This window comes from Tyto alba, unplaced genomic scaffold (genome assembly GCF_018691265.1).
Source record: "Tyto alba isolate M040663 unplaced genomic scaffold, T.alba_DEE_v4.0 Super-Scaffold_42, whole genome shotgun sequence".
NCBI lineage: Eukaryota > Metazoa > Chordata > Aves > Strigiformes > Tytonidae > Tyto > Tyto alba.
In genome coordinates this window covers 16,294,959-16,316,031 of record NW_024881318.1, presented here as the reverse complement: position 1 = coordinate 16,316,031, position 21,073 = coordinate 16,294,959, and the positions used below count along the sequence as shown (strand labels likewise).

Here is a 21,073-nt window from a genome sequence, read left to right as displayed (position 1 = left end):
GGGAACCGGCGCCCGCCTGACCGCACCGAGGTGCTACCGCTCACCCTCGCAGGCAGCTGTCAGCCCCCGCCACGCACCTAGGAGAAATAAAAATTAAAACAAAACAAAGCAAAACAAAAAAACCAAACAAACAACAAAAAAAAAAAAACACCAAAAAATCAGACATAAAACTATAAAGAAAGTAAATAAAAATAAACAGCCAAGCGGGAACGACCCACAGCCTGCGCTCCCCTCCCTCTCCCCCGGTGCTCTCCACCCTCCCACACCGGGGAAAAGGGGCTCTCCGGCAGAAGGGAGAAGTTTCCTCCTGTTGCGCGCCACCGAGGGTTTCTCCCCTCAGGCTCCGCCGGCGGCGGGGGCAGGTGGGCGCCGCACACAAAGCCCCTATTCACATCGCCCGCCGCCGTGCCGGCGCGCACGCAGCCTCGCCGGCAGCCTCGCCGCCACCCCCGCCGCCGCCGCCTCCCGCCGAGCCGCCCTCACCTCACGGAGGAGCCCCGTCCCGCTACGACCGCCGCCGGCAGCCGCGCAACGACCCGCCGCGCTACTGAAGGGCGGAGCGGCGGCGGCGGCGGCCTCGGGACGTTCGGCCGCTCCGCGCGGATAGGGCGGGAGGGGGGCGTGGCGTCGCGCCGCGGCCACGTGACCGCGGGGCTCCGGCCCCCCGCAGGGAAGGGGCGGGGCGGGGCGCGCGGCCTGAGGGAGCGGGCGGCTGAGGGGGAGAAGGGGGCGAGGGGGGCCCGTCACCCGGGGTGGCGGTAGCGGTGAGGGGGACGCTGCAAGGAGCCCCCCACCTCCGCTCGCTCAGAGCCGGTTGTGTGCGGGAAGGGTGCTGTGGGGAGGGTGGGTGCCAAGACCCTTCCTCCTCTGGACGCCTTCTGGCCTGTTCAGGAGACAGCAGAGGGGGTGTGTGTAGAGGGGTAGGGGGGGCACAAAAGATACATCAAGTTCTTCAAAGAGCATGAGTGCTTCAATGCATGAGAGAAGTCGTGCGGTTCAGTTCCCTCCAAAGCTTCCCCGTGCGTTGAATTCCCCTTGCTCAGACCCCTAGGCAGGAAGGACTGCTTTAGAAGTGGGGCACTTCTTGTTTAATTATGAAAATTAATGAGTGGTATAGTGTTTGGTTACACAGGAGCTTAGAGGCTAGAAAATCGCAAGTGGGCTTTCTAGCTGTGCCAAGGTATTGCTTCACTGGACATGCTCTGTAAGTCTCTTCTGTGTAGGCCAAATCCCTCTTCTCGAAGTCGAACCTCCAGAGAACCCTTTCTCAAGTCTTCTGGCAAGCTGGTGGCAAACCACCTTGGTATCTCACCAGAAAGATCACAGTTGCCTTCACCTGTGCAAGAAACTCTGGATGCTTTTGTCTACCAATTGTCCCATTAAGTGAGCTGGAGAGCCTCTGCCTACCATCTCACCACAAGACTCCTGCCAGAGTTGCTGGTTCATGTTTCCATTATGTCATGCCCATCTACTGCTCCCACTCACCACAACGTGTTCCCTGCCTGAGAAGGTCTCCTTTCATCGTTCTAATTGCTCTTATCTTTTCTGCTCTCAACCATATCCCCACCTTCTAAAGTGGCAAACAGTACAGGGAGGAAATGAGTACTTCAGAACTTTAGGTCATTATTGTAATGGTGGCAAGTATTGTTATTAAACAAATACACTTGATTATCACCAGAAGCATACATTCCTCCGATAATCTGCAGTCCTTACCTTGGCCAATTTGTTTTTCATGTGCTTTACCTCTGAGAACAGCCATAATCATGCTACCAATGTTTCCTCTCTTTTTGTTTTTTCTTATAAAAAACATGCACACCAATGTTAATCTAATATAGTTAAAGCTGAGAATTTAATTTGCACAAAACCAATAAAAATAGGAAAATTAAACTGCCCCAGCAATGCTAGCTCAGCAGCTACAAAACATATTGCAATTATTATGAAATTATTTTTAATTCCAGATAGTTTTAAAAGCCAAATACATGTGTACAAGATGTTTAGAAAGTCTCCTGCCTACTTCTTCCAACACCAGCAAAATTCCATATAATCACCTGTGACTAACATGAAAATTATTTAATATGCGAGTACTACCTCTTGCATTTTGAATATTTGACCATGTAGGATTTTTATTTCCATTCTCAATGCCAGCATATCATAAGGATGGGGTGTGGGCATGTTTGCATGGGATGGTCACGTATAAATGATACATGAATAATAAATAGTATATTTTGGATATGGTGTTATGAAATATTCAGTTCTTGAGAACTGGGAAATACCTTATTTACTAGTTCCCAGAGAAATGTTGTTCATTGTCTGGTAAAATGTGGGCCAGGATAAAGGCTTTGGGCTTTGTGGTGGCAGCTAGCTTAAATGCATTAAACTGAACTGATCTGTCTGACAGAACCTGACTGCCCTCTAGGTTAGTCTTCTTGCATGGAAGACTGTGCTTTGATTTCTTTACTGAGTCCCCTTTAGGGTCCCTCTCCAAGGAAAGAACATAACCTTTAATTCAAAACATGCCTATGTAACTTTGTGGCTGAAGCCTCTGCAGGCAGAGCACAAGATTGGGAGTCAGGAGATCTCAGCTCTATTCTGAATTTTGCCCTCAGTGTGCTGTAGGACTCTGCAATTGTTATGTTTTTCCACCTGTGATTCTACTGTCTATCTGTGGAGTGAGAACAACTCCTTGAGAGTTTTATTAAATGTTCAGCATGAGCTATCAAGTTGTTAGTAAGATGGAGAGAATCTAATCTGCAAGAAGCTGAAGGTGAATTATATCCTACACAAGCAGGATCTCTCAAAATAAGTATTATCATGTCGGCAGTATGACACCCTTCCCATGCTGCTCTGTTCCTTTGTACAACAGGCATGGGGCGAGAATGGGAGAGGAAGAGAGTATCCTTTTCTGCTCAGTCCCATGGAAAAGCTGGGGGCTTGCAGCCAGTTTTGACTTTGAGCAGCTGCCCACGGTGGGAATGTAATGAAACCACCCCTGCATTCTGTCCTGGTTTCAGCTGGAATAGAGTTAATTTTCTTCCTAGTAACTGGTACAGTCCTGTGTTTTGGATTTAGTGTGAGAATAATGTTGATAACACACTGGTGTTTTAGTTGTTGTTAAGCAGCGCTTATCCTAGGTTAAGGATTTTTCAGTTTCCCATGCTCTGCCAGCGAGGAGGTGCACAAGAAGCTGGGGGGAGCATGGCCAGGACAGCTGACCCCAACTAGCCAAAGGGATATTCCATAGCATAGGACGTCATGCTCAGTATATAAACTGGGGGGAGCTGGCTGGGCACTGATCGCTGCTTGGGCATCTGTCGGTGGGTGGTGAGTAATTGCATTGTGCATGGCTTGTACTAGCTACTTCTCCAGAAGGGAGAAGCCTGGAACTGGCTTAAAGATGTCTTTAATCACACCTTATCACTCTGTTGCACTGTCTTGATAGCATCTGCCAATTAGTTTACTCGGTGTTGTTAATTTTTTTTCTGCTGCTTCTGTCTAGTTGTTAAATTTTTTTTGCTGCTCCTGGCTACTGCCTTCTGCAGAACACAAAGCGCTGGTCACATCTCCACTTAGAAATTATTTGCAAGGGAAATCACACTTCTGAGCAGGCTGATTACTTCCCTGCTATCCTTCAAGCAGCTTAAACCTGTTGTATGAGCTATAAGTGCCAGATTTTCTCTTCCCTTGTTGGACTTGTTCTGGTCTAATTATTTCCAATCTGAATACAGTTTGTTTTACTCATCCTGGCTGTTATTTATTGCTGAAGGACAATTTAAAGGAAGTTTGGGTTTAGATTCTGAGACATGATTTTGTTCCCAGGATGTTCTTTGCCTACAGTAGAATGGGTTTTTTTTCGCTCTTTGAAACAGATGTCCCCCCATAAATGCAGGAATCTCTGTGGTAACAAGCGAGAGAGTTAAAAAGTGTCATTTATATCTGCTCCTACTAGAGAGCTTTCTTTTTTAAATAACTTGTTAGCACAGAAAGGAGGCACTTGATGCCTCTTCACAATATGGCATGTTTTGGAAAACTTGGTTGGGAATTTTTCTGCTTTACTGTTTCTGTGCTGTTTGTGTAGCAACAGCTATGAGCCTGACAGGGTCAACACAGGAAAATACTAAAAATTGAAGAAAATCACAACTGGAGCTGCTCAGACAGGGCTCTTAACTGAGGCAAAATCTTGATAGAGAGGAAAGCCCACTCAGGGACTTCTTTTACTTTCAATTGATCTTTCAAAGGCTGAAGGAAAAGTTCAGTAATAATTGCAGGGAATTGTGTAGATTATTTCAACTTTCACTTGCTAAATGGATATTTCTTCTTCCTCCAACAAACTTCCTTCTTCATCTACCAATCTCCCTTCTTCCTCATGTTTTTTACATCTACACTCTCCTCTTCACACCTTTTTGCATGGAGTCCCAGTTTATCATTTGTATGACCCAGGTGGGATTTCTAGGAAGAGTCCAGAGAAATTCAGTTGCTTTGCCCTTGCAATTCTTCCTGTGCTGCAGGGACCTGCTTTGCCATGGCCACAAGAGGCACAGTGAAGGTGAGCTGCCCTCGACTGGGCCCAGTAAATCTGAATATTCCTCCATAGAAGCAGAAATCAGGAGCCAAAGGAGGAGATCAGGATGTCTGTGTCACTGTTGCTAAATCTTTCAGGGGTTTCACAGCAGAGATCAGCTGGAGCTCAGGGAGCCTGCCTTAAACAGCACCCTTACCTGGGTGGGACTGAATAGATAGTTAGAATTAGGGAAGAGAACAGTTCTCCAGAATTGTAGGTTACTCTTCTCTCCCTATGAGAGGAAGGACATTATCTGCCTCTGGATATCTTTTTTTATTTTAGTTTGTAGCCCCTGAGATATACACATGGAATTAATGCAATCCTTCTTAACTACAAAGAGTAAAAATGTTTTTCTTCTTTCCTTTCACTTTCTCACATTATCATGGAAATCTGTGCTTGCATATTACTATCTTTGTTATGAATGTACTTTCTGTAGGTTTAACTAGGAGAAAAATAATTTATTGGCCTTTTCACTAACATCCAGGGTGAAATAAATTTCTCTTGTGCATCTTCCCTGTGGGGACCACAGCTTGGAGCTGCAAGGAAGTGGGCTTGATGATCTAATGCAGAGTTCCCAGAGACACTCATCCTCAGAATTATTCCATAACATTTAATTCTTGAATTATTTTAAAATAGCAAGCCTGTGGAAACAACAAAAGAGGATTATGCACCCCTTACACGGATTGTGCCTGAAATGACATTGTATCTATGTGAACAATTTAAAAAGGAAAGAGTGTTTTATTTCTTCGTATAGAAGAGCTCAGCACGCAGAAAGGCAACTGTCCAAATAGGCAACAAGACCTTTGGAGGTAAAGAGTAAAGCTTTTTTAAAAGCCTATGCTGGAATTAACAGGGTGTATTTCAGGTCTGTGTACAGTGAATGTGTTGGTTTTGTGTAGCATCCTCTGCTTTGTTTTTTCTAACAAGGGTGTTTCATTCTCACCTGCACAGCCTCTCCTGCATGGGAGTTCTGTGCATTTTGACTTGCTCAACTTTTCTCCATTCTTCCACAAGTGAGAGGAAGGTTTTCTCTCTGCTTGGTGCCACATATACAGCCAGAGACCAATATCACTCATGAGAAAATCCCTTGCTCCCCAGTCCCTGCACAAGCTAGAGGCTTCCCTGCAATCTTCAGGGTTGAGACGTTGCAAAAGCATGATGGGAATGTCTGTGTGAAGCCACCAGACTACCAGAGGCCCGGCAGAGCACACCTTGCAGCGAGCTGGCTTCCACCCTTCTGCAAATATAAAGGGCTCTTTGAAGGCACATCACTGAAAATCCTGAAAGGCCAGTTGCCCAAGAACAGCCAAGAAGAAGATTATACTAATCTGAGGATCACTAAAGAGTAAAATCCCTAGTATTCAATTACACCAGAGAGCACCTTGATTGTGTTGTAATAGCACAAAAGTCAAAGCAGTTCCCACAAGAAGAGGCAGTTACATGCCATATTTACTCTACACCATCTAGGGAGTTGCTTTGTCTCTACTCTTGTTCTAAGGTTTCTATTCCACTCAGAATTTGTAAATCAATTTCCTCTTCCCATTCAAACCAAAGAAATCCACATTCCTGCATATTTTATATGACTATTTTGCATTAGAGAGAAGCCAAGTACCTTGCAAATGGGATTTCAATCTGCTTATTTTTTTGTCTTTGCTCCTTACTAGGTTTGTTAATGTACTTGGCATCTGCAAGCTGAAACTTCAGTTCTGTCCCATGCTGTATTCCCATGACAATTTCTGCTGCTGACTTTGTTGTGGAGGTGCAAAATCCCATATACATTCTATCTTTGTTGTCACTCTTCCAGCTTTTGGAAAAGAAGTTTCCTTACATCTTCAGAAGAACCAAATCTCACTATGTCAGTCATCTGTTTTGTTTTTTCAAAATGCTTCCTCCGATACAGAGACTTTCAGACCATATTTTTAATTGTATGAGTCTTTATTTATTTTGAGGCTTTAGGATCTTTCTTTTGTATGTATAAATCAAAACCTGATCGGAAAAATTAAAAACAAAAAAAAAAAAGAAAACCCCAAGATTTCTTTCCCCTGTATCAGTATAATCAAACTAACAATTTGTTTGGGTCTGATTCATATTTGCATTAAAATCCCCCTGCCTCTGCCGGGGGTGGTGTAAATGGGTGTCAGACCTTCTTTTTACTTCTCAGAGATGGCTGTAGCGTTTATCCTGGATAACAAGAAAAAATATCAACGTGTTGGAAGTGGGATGGGATCCAAGGTTAAGATTGCGATTCAGTGTGGAGACGTTGGAGATTTTTGCACTTTGTGCAAGGACAGATACAAATCTTATGTAATCCTACTCCAGTAGAGAGGCTTTGTATAAGGACTTCTACAAATGAAGCACCTAATTACCACCAAATATGTAGCAAACGAAGGAGTGAGTGTAAATCTTTGTTATACTGTACCAGTTCTTAGAGATCATGACAAAACAAAACACCACAGAGGAATGCAACTATACATAGGAGATTATAAATATGGACCCATGACCAGATTTTTGTGAAGTGATGAGATCTGGGTTTGGCATTATCAAGGCTAAAAAAAGCCAAAGCCACATTCTCCAGAGGGGTGAACAGATTCACTCCACTCAATACAAATAATTTATACCTTTTTGAAGTGATTTCTTTAAAGTGATTTTTCTGTCTAGTAGAATTTTTTTCACAATGAATATCATATATCTGTACAATGCCATGGCTGAAACGTCCTCCATTCTCAGTTTTACACTGTGCGTTTGCTCTTTTGCTTGAATGTTCAGTCTCAGACATTTCACTGTCTACCACCAAAGTAGCCTCAGTCCATCTGTTTAGCAGGTTCCTCTGGCCTTGAGGGAATAATTTTGCTGCTGTAGAGTGACTCACAAGATCACATCATGACAAGGTTGTATCAAAAGGTCAGTGGTCACCAGCAGGGTTACCCCTCCTCCTTCTCACACACTCATCCATCCTTCATGACCAGCTGGGGATTACTGTGTCCATGACTGAATCTAGGCCAAATCTCACCCTTGTCTCTCAGCCAGAGAAACACGTGCAACAGAAGTCCTGACATGCTCTCACCACAAACCCATCTGCTGCTTTCCAATTACACCAAGCATACCACGAGCCTTTATTTTCTAGGAACCATTAGGGCTTACTCCTCTGCCTCTCATCCTCTTCCAGGTGGAGAGCTGGGGCACACAGATAGGTCTGGCTGTCACCAGCACTGATCCACCAAATACACTCGGTCTGGTAAGGAGGAGAGGAGGGTTTTGTCTCCCAGGACTTGGTATGCAAAGAACTTTTATTCCTTTGCTTGGAGAGCTGGCACCTGAGAGCAAAGACACTCAAGCAGTAACCATTTTCTTCACAGCTGGTGAGAATTTGGGAGCTGAAAGAATGTGAAAGGACTCAAGAAAATGAGTGGTCATGACTGTGGGAGGGTGTGGAGACATTTTACATCAATGAAGGCCATGATGCTCTTGAAGGCTTTTGAATAACAGAAAAATAAGGGCTTTGAATAACAGAAAAATAAGGTCACGACAGACCTTGAAGGTTTGTGAATAACAGAAAAATAAGGTAACAACAGAATTTGAATAACAGGAAAATAAGGTAACAACAGACCTTGAAGGTTTTGGAATAACAGAAAAATAAGAAAGTTATCAGTGAATGACAGAGGACTTTGGAAGAACTCCCGGAGCAAAAAAGTTATTGTGACAAGGATAAAAAAAGACATGTGTAGTTAAGCTAGCCAATCAAATGTTAGAATAGTGTGTGAGTAGTGTATGTTAACCAATAAGCACTTATGCTGGGGGGATTTACAACTTTGTAGGGGGATAAAAACACAGCTTTCTGAATAATAAAGGGTCTTCAATCTTAAAATCGGAGTCCGTGTCGTCAACCTCTCCAGGAGGGGGCTAGCAACCCACTACAGGCTTGTAGTCTTTCCAGAGTGCATTAGTCAGCTAAGTGGACAGTGGAATACAAGAGATACCCAGCAACGCACTCCATGTGCACATCAGTGTAAACACCATGTGCTGGCTGTGCTGATGATCAGCACAGCCAGGTTAGATATGCTCAGGTTTAAGGCAGATCATGTTTGTGCTGAGAGATGCCTAGCCATGCACAAATCCACTAATAATTACCTTGATACTATGGGCTGCTATAACTGGTGGTATGCAGAATTCCCAGAAGTAAGACTCATTTACAACTATTTGGGAACAGCAACACCTTGGATCATCTTACTGTTGTCTTTCAATAAACAGAATGTTCAGATTTCAGTTCACTCCTACCAGTTCTTTCAGTTTCAAACTTTTATTGAATTTGAACTGCTGTCCAAGAAATGAGAACAGAACACCTTTTTTGCAGAAGTGTCAACTTATGAAGAAAGGTCTGATCTTACAAAGGGACTCTGTGGTACCAATCTCTGAGGAAGTATGGAGCCTGACACTGGAACCTGTTAGATTTTGCTCTGGGCATGGGAGTCTGTTCTTGCAGGCCATGTCAGCAAGAGCCGAGCTGACAGTCTGGTGTTTCTTCCAGTTCCTTTAGCTCTCAGGTTTAATAAAGATCATTAAATATAAAAGTGAACATTTATTTCTAGTCAGTTGCTAGTTATTTCCTTCTGCTACCCTGGAAGGAAGAATACAACTACTGAGAGATATGGATACACTTTGTTAATCAACTTTTAAGTGCATTTAAAAATAAAAGCCAAGAAACTGTAGCCTCAGGTTGAAATTATTACTGGAAGGAATGGAACCATTTACAATAAAATGTAACAATAAAGCATAGAAAATAATTCAGATAGAATTGTTTACTTGGGTACTTGCTTGCCATTTTATTTTACTTTGCAATTTTAAAACACAAATCCGTTTTGCAAATAAACAGTGCCTACATATTATCAGCAGTAAGGATGTTGTCAATTCCATTTTAAGTAGTTGAATAACAAAAGTATAGCTGCAATTGGATACTGAAGAGTGGAGACAGATGGATACAGCAAATATTTTTTCTATGAACATTAGATAGTTCGTGTATATTGGAATGAAGTAAACACCAAGTACCTTAAAATAATTTTTATTGACTTTTCTCAGCATATGTTTCTGCAATCATTTGTGAAACCAAGAGGTTTTGTTTAGAAAATCCAAAGAAAATAAGAGTCTTGAGAACATCTGTGCATATGAAGGCTCACTGAATAGCTTGTAAGCCATTTTCTGTCATTTTATCAAAAGGACTAGGTCACCTTCCTCCTTTGATCAAATGAGCAAAATTTTGCCTTCCAACTCTACAACAGCATGATTTTCTCTATGGAGCTATCCCTGAGGATAGCCCATAATTGAACCAGATTGCTAAGTGGTATATTAAAGATATTAGTTGTAAATATTTTAAACGAAGAAGCTAAAACCTTTGCATGTGGATATATTTGTATTTTCTGTCATTTGTGGGATCATTCATTTTCCTTCAGACTGCAAAGAGGGTGCACAGCAAGCTCACTACCCTAGAGTTCAGGAGAGCAGACTTTAGCCTCTTTGGGGATCTGCTTTGCAGAGTAGCATGGGATAAAGCCCTGGAGGGAAGAGGGGCCCAGGAAAGTTGGTTACTATTCAGGTGTCACCTCCTTCAACCTCAGGAGTGATGCATCTCAACAAAGAGGAAGTCAGGCAAAAATGCCACAAGGTCTGCGTGGATGAACAAGGAGCTCCTGTACAAGCTCAAACACAAAAAGGAAGCCTGCAGAGGGTGGAAGCAAGGACAAGTAGCCTGTGAGGAATACAGATTGGGAAGGCCAAAGTGATGATGGAATTAAATCTGGCCAGGGACATCAAGGACAACATGAAAAGCTTCTACAGGTATGTCTGTGATAAAGTGAAGAGTAGGGAAAATGTGGACCCTCTCTGAAAGGAAACAGGAGACCTGGTTACCTGGGACATGGAGAAATTTGAGGTACTCAATGACTTTTTTGCCTCAGTCTTCACCAGCAACTGCTCCAGCCACACTGCCCAAGATGCAGGAGACAAAGGCACAGACTGAGAGAATGAAGAACTGCCCACTATAGGAGAAGATCAGGTTCAAGACCATCTAAGGAACCTAAAGATGAATAAGTCCATGGGACCTGATGAAATGCGTTTGTGGGTCCTGAGACAAATGGCAGATGAAGTGGCTAAGCCACTATCCATCATATTTGAGAAGTTTGGTGAAGTTCCCACTGACTGGAAAAGGGGAAACATAACCCTCATTTTTAAAAAGGGGAAAAAAGAAAGACCCAGGGAACTACAGTCCAGTCAGTCTCACCTCTGTGCCCAGCAAGGTCATGGAGCAGATTCTTCTAGAAACTGTGCTAGGGTACATGGAAAATATGGATGTGATTGGTGACAGCTAACATGGCTTCATGAAGGACATATCATGCCTGAAAAATTTGGTTGCCTTCTGCAATGGGATTACAATATTTGTGGATAAGGGAAGAGGAAATGAAGTCGTCTACCTGGACTTGTGCGAAATATTTGACACTGTCCTGCATGACATCCTTGTCTCTAATTGGAGAGACGTAGATTTGACAGATGGACTACATGATGGATAAGGAATTGGCTAGATGGTTGCACTCAAAGAGTTGTGGTCAACGGCTTGATGTCTGAGTGGAGAGCAGTGATGAGTGGCGTTTCTCAGGGGTTGGTGTTGGGACCAGCACTGTTTAACATCTTTGTTGGTGACGTGGACAGTGGGATTGAGCGCACCCTCATCAAGTTTGCCAACAACACCAAGCTGTGTAGTGTGGTCGACACGCTGGAGGGAAGGGATGCCATCCAGAGGGACTTGGACAGGCTTGAGAGGTGGGTCCATGCAAACCTCATGAAGTTCAACAAGGCCAAGTGCAAGGTCCTGTACATGGGTTGGGGCAATCCCAAGCACAAACACAGGCTGGGTGATGAGTGGATTGAGAGCAGCCCTGCGGAGAATGAGTTGGGGGTATTGGTGGATGAGAAACCAACTGTGACCCAGCAATGTGCGCTCACAGCCCAGAAAGCCAACTGTGTCCTGGGCTGCATCAAGAGAAGTGTGGCCAGCAGGTCAAGGGAGATGATTCTGCTCCTCTACTCTACTCTGGTGAGACCCCCACCTGCAGTGCTGTGTCCACCCCTGGGGCCACTAGCATAAGAAAGTCATCGAGCCATTGGAGTGTGTCCAGAGGACATCACAAAGATGACCAGGGGGCTGGAGCACCTCCCTTATGAGGACAGGCTGAGAGAGTTGGGGTTGTTCAGCCTGAAGAAGAGAAGGCTCCAGGGAGACCTTATAGCGGCCTTCCAGTACTTCAAGGGGCTCTGCAGGAAAGATGGGGAGGGACTGTGTTAGGGACTGCAGTGATAGATGTGGGGTAATGGTTTTAAACTGAAAGAGGGTAGATTTAGATTAGCTATAAGGAAGAAGTTCTTCACTGTGAGGGTGGTGAGGCACTGGCATAGGGTGCCCATAGAAGCTGTGGCTGCCCCCTCCCTGGAAGGGTTCCAGGACAGGCTGGACGGGGCTTTGAGTGACCTGGTCTAGTGGAAGGTGTCCCTGCCCGTGGCAGGGGGGTTGGAACTAGATGGTCTCTAAAGTCCCTTCCAACCCAAACCATTCTGTGATTCTATGATACGTATTTCTCTGCTCATCTGGATGTTGTAAGTCCAGTTTGCATATGAAGTAGTATGCAGAATTAAATTGCAATCATGTTCACAATTATTATATCTGGAAAATGTGTTCTTCTAAGGTTGCAATGAGATGGTAGCTGGTTGCAATGAGATGCTGCCTGGTGAAGAATACAGTCTCTGGTATCAATTTCATCCTTCAACATGTGCAGTGCTTTGAGATTTTTTTGCAGCACTGCATTTTCTGAAGAAAGGAAGTAGATCAATTTGCTTTAGAGTCCTTATTAATGTAATTCATGAAATGAGAAATTCCCTTGGGAATGGCAGTCCTGCCTTTGAACTTCATTTTCATTTTTACTTCTGACAGAGCTTTCATGCAGCTTTTAAGCTTCCTTTCACCTCTCTTTCTCAGCATCATTCCTTCAGAAGGCTCTGCTGTCAGTTCCCTGAAGCTGACCATTCCACCTACTGTCCTTCAGAATATATCACATCAGACTTTTTCTCCTCGGTGAGGAATTAATATTATACAAGTGTACAGAAGGGCTGAGTGAGAGACATCTTCTAAGCCAGGATGATAACTGCCTATGCCTGCTTTAGCAAGCCATTTGGAGCTTAGGCCCCCATATTTACACTACACACATTTGGGAGTTTTTCCTTCAGACAACATTTAGTCTTTATCGCCCAAGCTGTGTCCCCAGCACAGTTGGTTCAAAGACATACAAAGTACAAATTGTTTATTTAGACCCATATGCCCTCCCCACCCCTGAAGGAATTGAAGCATATTTAATGGGCATCTGGGATGGAACTTCGTCTGAGTCTAATTTGTATGCACCAAAGTTGCTCTGCAAGTCAGATCAACATAATGGGAGATTCACTCTGAAGCCACAGCAAACCAAAATGTTAATGTAGACACAGTCAAAGCTTCCTGACTTATTTCAAATTTGTTTACTTTAAATTGATATAGGAACCAGAACCAGGACAGTCTCTTTTCTTGCTACACGATAGCAAATGCCTGTCCGAATCCCCTCCCTGCATGTGAGGAGGTAGGATTGCATGATGTGTATCGGTGTATGAAAGCTGTATCACATTAAATGTAGTCCATGCTGTGCCAATAGGCCTTAAAGTCTCAGTTCAATTCATGGAGTGAGATCACTGTCAGTATTTTGCAGAATTTCATCTACAAAGTAGCATATATTGACTTATACAACAGGTATCCAAAGAAGCATTTATCCATCAGGAACGGCTTCATGCTTCACTAGTCCAGAAGGTAAGCAAAGAATGTGATGTTCCTCACAAAAGGTGTAATTGAGCTAATAGGGTCATTTGTTTTTAAAAAATACTTGACTATGTTGCAATTAATACCTGAAATTAGTAACAAAATTATAAAACTTATCACTCTTTATGCTTTTGAGTGGTTTGTTTGTTTGGGTATTTTTCACTTTTTCGTCTCCTGGATGGTTACAGAACAGTCTCTTCCCTTCGGTTTATTGTCAATCTGTGCTCAGTCTCAGGATAAGGACATTAGCACCAAGTTCTTTGTGGACTTCATGCTGTACATGGGAATTGCATTTATTAACATCAACTTTTATATTTCATTAAGATGCTTATTAGTTAAGAACTTTATGAAAAATTACAAATCTTAATTTTGTGACAGTTTAATACAATAGATTGTCTTCTCATTTACATTTATAAGGATGACTTATGTTGTCTATTGCATGTAAAGTTCCTTTAAAGTGGATCCAATTCCACTTTCACAGTTTTACTTGCCATAGCGTAAATAAGAATCTGTCCATATGCTCTGTTCTTTTCTTCAGCTAATATTAAGTAGGTGTGTGGTCCTGGAGCCAGGTCTGCTTCCATTTACATGGTTACAGCTCAAAGTAATATTAAACCAATATAGAGATTGAATCCTTAGGTATTATCTCCTTATTAAAAATAATCTTGGGAGTGTTAACAAAAGCTGAGTAAGTGCTGAATCACAAGATCATGACTATATCTTTTACCAGCATTCCAGCCATACCAGTATAGATGGCAGATTGGACCGCTTCTTTTCATTGGTTGCGGGTTTTAAATTTTCCTTACTTACCAATTACAAAATACAAGCTTGGAATTTACAGTCTCTAAAACAAAATAAAATTAAGTAGAAACCCATATAATCCAAAATCAGGCTGTACCATTAACACAGAGATAGTTATCTGATTATGTACTTGCTCTTAGGGTTAGGTTGCATCACAAAAAAACAGCTTGGAACTGGTTAAGCACACAGCTAAACCAGCCACATCTTTGCACAGAAATGTTATAATACTTGTTAGCAAAAGGAAATTATGTTTATAAATTATATTGTCACAAAGAATTCTTTTTACTGCATATCCCATCAACTAATAATTGTTAGAGTATTCAGTCTGGAGCTGCAGAAGAGGTTTATTGCTACTTCCTGGTCCTTGAAATTCTCAAAGGGCAAGCATTCATTTATGGAATTAAAATGAAAAAACACAGATGGCCAGTGTTGATAACCATACTAAAAGCAGTTATGGGCCAATCCTGGAAACATTTACTTACTGAGATAGCTTCTTCTCACGCAAATAATGATATTAAAATAAAAGAGATTATAGATATAGGAAAGGGATGAAAAGCATAAGTGTCAGAAAAATAGCTAAAACCTGTAGCAGTATGTGTATTATATCTAGTTCAAAGCATTCCAACACATAGTCATATTCTTCAATCTTTTTATTTCATGAAAATGTATCAATCTAAGCTTTTCCTTTCCCTACTACAAAAGTGACCTGAAGGTGTGCAAAAGAGAGTGAGTGCTTCTCATCAAATCTCTGGGTAGTGATAGGTTGAGACTCTCTAGATCAGCTAATCAATAAGATCAATTTATGTTTAATTTAAATTTTAATTAGTAGGAACATATCCTAAGACTGTATTGCTCTGCGATTAGGTGAAATCCATTCATAAAGAATATATGAAGAACATTAAATGCTTCTATTGAATATTGGGACAGTGTCTATTAAACTGGAAATTCAGTGTATAAGATTCTTTCACAGACTGTCTCCTTGGGGTTATAAATCAAGTGTGCAGGAAATCATTACTAGTGTCAAGACCAGCCATTAAACATCATTTATACTGGCAGTTCCCTTCACTGATCAGAGGACAATTTGGGTTTCACAGCCATGCATGTAAAGAAATGCCCTGCAATCAAAACCTTCCCATGCTACATATGTAAATTTTTGTGAGGACCCTGCATCCATCAGGTTTTTAAAAACGTTTCTGTTAGTAATGACAATAATTGATGAAATAGGTTCCTTTAGTTCCTTCTCCCCTTCCCCTCCCCCACACCTTTTGGCTTTCAGTCTCCAGCCCATTTGCTCTCTCTTTGCCTGGATTTTTTCCTTTACACCTCCCTTTCATCCCTTTGCCCTCTTCCATGACCTGTGTTTTCTTTTCCCCTGCCTGGTTCACTCCTCTCCGTTTGTCTCTGTTTCTCCCACTCTTGTTTTAACACTCTGTCTCTCTCCTCCCCACCCTCTCTCCCTCCAAACATCTTTTTCTCCCAGGTACGTGTCAGAGAGGGCAGCCTTACATATAGGATTCAGTTTTTCTCAGGCTGCTGATCATGGATTAATCTTTTCAAAGACAACATTTTAATTAATATATCTCGATTTATACCCAAGTTTGAGTACTTCTACAATGAGAATCGTTATACTATAGAGCAGACAACCAGAAAAAAAAAAGAAGGCTTCTGTCTATCACTTAATCTAATTATCCAAGCTATCACTGCTCAAAACATACCACCTTCCCAGAGCATTCTACCTTCCCAGATCCTAGACCTCCTTGCTTCCCCCTACTAATTACCTAGGAAAGCAGGGCACTTGAGCAAACAAATATGAACAAAATCCTAAAGCTGATGATAAATTCCCACCATCTATCAGGCCAAAGTTGGCATGATTTCCAGGGCTGAACAGAACGTAGTTTGCCACTGGGCTTCCCTGCCAGCTCATCAGGTAGCTATAGCTGACCTCACGTATACTTGCAATTTTAGTTACTTATGCATTTAGAGCTCAGCTGCATTTGTATTAAACCTTCTTTACATTGCTCTGCCAATGAAAGAGGACCTCCGAGTAGCCATAAATTACACTAATATCTGAGACTGATGCGATGGGGCATTAGAAGATAGTGGTTGCTGGCCCATGGAATTCAGCACAATTTCAGGAAGGAATTTTCAGGAGTGGGTAGATACCTTTCCAGGTTTAGCTGTTGCAAGTAATGAAATTCTGTGATGCAGGCTATAACTATGATGAGATTGAATGGTCATGGTTGTCACTTATAACCCTAAAAATACATCCATCTTTAAATTTTTTCTGTAGATCTTTATCTTTTTGTTTGTTTGTTTGCAAACAACTCTAAAGCATACAGCATTTTGCAAAGGTAGGAGAATAAAAATATAGTAATGCTCTTTGCTTGGCTTGCTTGTTACATTTGAACAGGATTCATACGGAAAATCATTTTTAATAGGAGGAAAAATACTGTGAGGGACTGTCAACCTGAGCATGATAGCCCTGTTTTGTATTTATAAATTCTGACGTTTCCAAAGCAGATTTTGAACAGAAACTTCATGTTCATGCTGAAGTTTTTGATAAAAAAATCATTGCTCTTATTAACTTAGTTCTGTGAGGTACAAATCCTGGTCCCTTTCATTTGGTTGAGATCTGCATCTATCTCTCTACCCCAGCCTCCTCTGTTTCTGAGGAGTAACAATCTGGGAGATAGGAATACTTTATAACCGAGTGATTATGGTCTGAATGCTCTATAGATGTTTTTAAAAGCAACAATAAAAATGTGTAAGTAACAACAGATAACCCTGGAAGACCTTTCTTACTGCTATTAAGACATCACTCAAGTGCGATTTCTTTTTCAGTCAACAAAAAGAAGTTCCTTAGGAACTTAGGTCGAGACTGGAATTTCCTAAAATTTTCATCCTGGGTAGATAAGGAGAATGGGTATGATATTAGCTAGGGACTGCAACAGAAAATTCTCCTGCACAGCCTCAAATAAAAGATGCCTCCGTGGCTGTTGCAAGGTTTTGCAGACTGCTAGTGGCCTGAGAGGAGAAGGGGTTGGGATAGCATGTTTGGAAACCCTCAAGCTAATGATAACCTGTCATGAAGGAGTGATTTAAAGTCATTAAAGAAACCTTAAAGAAAGTGGGGTGTTGAGTACATCCATTACGCTAGCCTGATCTACATTGGTTATAAAAACGCAAAGGTTGTACTCCAGTAAAACTTCCACATTGGACTGAAAGAGTGTTCTGTCTTTGAAAAACATTTTTCTTTGAAAAGATTTTACCTAGATCATTTCCATAAATACTGTAAAAATATGTACAGCATAGACTCCCAAGCAATTGTATCAGCTCAGGTGAGGAAGCTGTGGGCTCACATCCCAGGGTGGAGTATGCAGTGGAGACTCTTTATACTAGCCTTACCACTGAGGAAAAACGGAAAAGATGTGTAACTCTGCCCTAAAAATTGATCTGTGTGTGTATTTTTGAGCTGTAGGTATGTTTGGTTTACAAACACAGCATAATCAACTTGAACTGTAAATGAAAACTTGTAGCACAAATTTTGAGGCAAAGGAAGTGAACGGGGGAGAAGGCTGGAAATGTGTAGTTTGTGTTAAAACTTTTTCACCTCCTTAACGTTTAAGCAGGTCAGCAAATCAGAATATTTACAGCAAGTGTTTTTCTTTTAAGTACATACATGAACAGAAATCTATTGCAGCGTGTTTGTGAGTATAACTGTATCCAGCTAACATTGAGAATATATCATTAAGTGAGTGTGGGAGATTGTTTTCTGGGTATGAAAGAGTATTTTTTCAAATATAAATGACAGTTCATAAGTGTGCAATGAACATAGATTCAGCTTTTATTATTTCCTTTTTTGTTGTCGATCTGTTTTCCAAATGGTCCCTTTCAAAATTTTTCTTCTTTTTCTCCCTAATCATGTTTCATGGCTTTTCTTTGTTGTTCCATGTCCCTTCTTTGTATATTTTTTTATACACTGTCCAATTCCCTCCTTTTCTTCCTCTGATTTCTCTTATTCCCTCGTTAGAGGAGTTCTTAAAATGATAACACAACTACAGAAAAAATGTTACTCAGATCCACATAACCATGCATTCCTACCATTTTTACACATCCATCGCTTTCTTCCATTCCTGTGGGCTGTCTGTGACTTTACCGAGTACCCTATAGTCTGTGCATGCCTGTGCTGTGCTGGAACAGCTCACGGCCAAGCTGCCTGTTGGGAGTGGTAGATGCTCCGTGCTGACACCTGCGTAAGGGTGAGCACAGTCTGCCATAGGCCTTTGTTAACACAGGCTGAAGCCACGCAAACACTGAAGCAAAACAAAAGATTTCGGCCCAGTGCTCAGGTCTGTGCTTTGGCCATGGTTAGTTTACTCATTCAAATATCCCATGTTTCAGGAGCCAGAGGGATTTGTTTTCAAGGTGTGGTTAATGCCCATTGCTGTTTTTCCCCGCTGATCTTTATATCCAGTGCAGGTGGAAAGTGAGTACATGAGGTTCTCCCAGAAGTTAGACTGTAAGGGATGCTTCCACCTTTTGGATAGAAATCTGCAGCTGATGCAGCCTCCCTCATTACAGACTTTTCACAGCAACTAGTTTCTGCCTTGATTTCGTTTGCCCCTTTTTTTTTTTTTCATAAACATACTCCTGCAATGTATACTTAATGAGGTCAAAAGATTTCAATGCTTTTTTGCCAATAAATGTTTTGTGGTGTTCAGTAATTACTTGAGCAAATAACCCTGGCCCTAGCCAGTAACTGTACAGATCCCCAAATTAACTAACAAGTGGAAGCTGATCTATTACGTATAGTCAGCATTGACAAAGGGGTTGCAGACATAATAAGTGTGCAGAATTGACAAATGGAAAGGAGAAAACAGATTTGAAAGATTAAATAAAACAGTAGACATGGCATTTCTACTGAACATAATGCCATAAGAAAGGAAAGTATTATGCAAGAAAAGCATTAAAAATGAGGGAAGGTCATCCTTCTGGGTTTCCTGAATGTTGGTGCATGTGCCTGGCATCAGCTGCCCAGCAGTTATCACAGGCTGGCTTCTAGAACTCACATATGAGTGTTTTGCAAGAGACTGAAGATAAATTAGAATATACTCATTGTGCATATTAGCTTTTAAGTCCTTCCTTGATGCTCTGGAAAAGCAATTTAGAAAAGTCTCTCTGTCCATTCCATGTAATCACAGGCTCGGTAGACAGAAATTCCTGATGGATGAAAATTGATCTGCCTGTGATACTCCTCCCCCCATCACAGACAGAGCAGTAAACTCTGTTTTGGTTCCAGAGACCTGCTGTAGAGAACTGCTTTTAGTGTCCTTACAAGTTCCATCATCCTCATATTACAAGAAAGGTAAAAGGCAGTGACATTAAAAGTCTGCATCTCCTACCTGACCATGTGGGAGGTGGGTGAAAAGGGAGTTCCCTGTCCATAGCTTCTATCCAAATCAGGCGTGTATGTGTCTGTCTAATTACAGAAGGGAATTGCTGACCTTCAGCTACAGACTTTGCCCTTTGTCAGTCCTTTTCTTCCTTTTCCTAAAGCCCCTGAGGCTCTGCATCTTGTCATGCCTACATAGAAGGTGATCAATAATGTATTTGCCTTACATTGATTTAGTTCAGCCTCACCACAGATAACAGCAGCATTGATACAGGATGAGGCTGCTATGGGAGCAAAATAACTGTTTTCAGCCCATCACCCTCAGCTGGGAAATACACATGGGTTTTGAATTAGGAAAGCCTAGACCCTGCTGCTAGTGGGTATTTAAAAGCTGTGTATCTTGATACTTGGGAGGAAAACCAGAAAGAAGCTAGATGACATACTGCATCTTCTGATCATGTACAATCAAGAGTGCTTGACTTGTGAAAATCATACAATTTTTGCTTCACCTTTACTTTGGACAGACAGGCACACACAACACATAAATGGTGTGCTAGAAAACTCTCAAATTCTTAAGGCAATAGGCAAGTTAGTCTCGAGCAATATCAGATTAATCCATCCCAAATAAAATAGAAATGAAAGCCACAGAGCTTGACTGCATTTTCAAAGGGAATTTTAGCTGCCAGCCATCTAATTATGTTTACGTGTTTCTTTGCCCAAAATGCAAGTCATGGTACACTGGTGAAACAGGAAACTTTCACATTCCACAGGGTCCAGACATCACAGAAACAGCCATGAAAAGTTCACACGGCAGGTCAGCTCGTTGTGCATTGCTTCAGTCAGGCACCATGTATTTGTGAACTGGGAAACTCATTGTCAGTGCAGCCCTGGCAGAATAGCAGACATGCCAGAAAGTGTGCCAAAACACTGCTTAGGGCTGTGTGGGTGTGCAAGTGACTTGCTGTTTAAAACCATTAGCTGTCTAACGTGAATATACTATTAACTGAGAATATTACCGTTAGATAATCCCTGTTTAAGCTGATTTTCATTTGTCAGCTATCCTTTATTAGAGATACAGTAGAATTTTTGGTTTGTCCTGTTTCCTTGACACAGTAGTACTTATAAATGATAGAAGTCAGTCTAAATTCCTAGTATGATGAATATAATTTCTTCACAGTTTAAAAAAAATATTATTTTGCTTTCCAGGCATGACCACAGGCCCATTTAGCCTTCAGCCTTTGTTATTCTGAGTAAATTCATCAAATAGAGGATTTAAATTAGAGAGGAGCCAGAATCAAAAACCTGGATTCTCACCAATGCTCTGACCTCGGGCATGTTTCAATTATTTTCAAAGTGTTTCAGCTGGCCACTTTCTGTAAAAAAGACCAGACTTAAGCCCTTGATCTGGACATGCTGAAACTGCAAAGGAATTCAGTTTCAG

The 21,073-nt window shown here is 41.8% G+C and overlaps 1 protein-coding gene across 6 annotated transcripts in view; it reads right to left on the bottom strand.

The window, feature by feature from the left end:
- RAI14 (retinoic acid induced 14) overlaps nucleotides 1-599 on the bottom strand; it is an 87,177-nt gene extending 86,578 nt beyond the window's left edge. For all 6 annotated transcript variants that reach the window (XM_032992245.2, XM_032992249.2, XM_032992247.2 and 3 more), the window contains exon 1: nucleotides 484-599. The gene's annotated coding sequence lies outside the window, so the exon portion shown is untranslated. The remainder of the gene's footprint in view (nucleotides 1-483) is intronic.
- Between the last annotated feature and the right edge of the window lie 20,474 nt (nucleotides 600-21,073).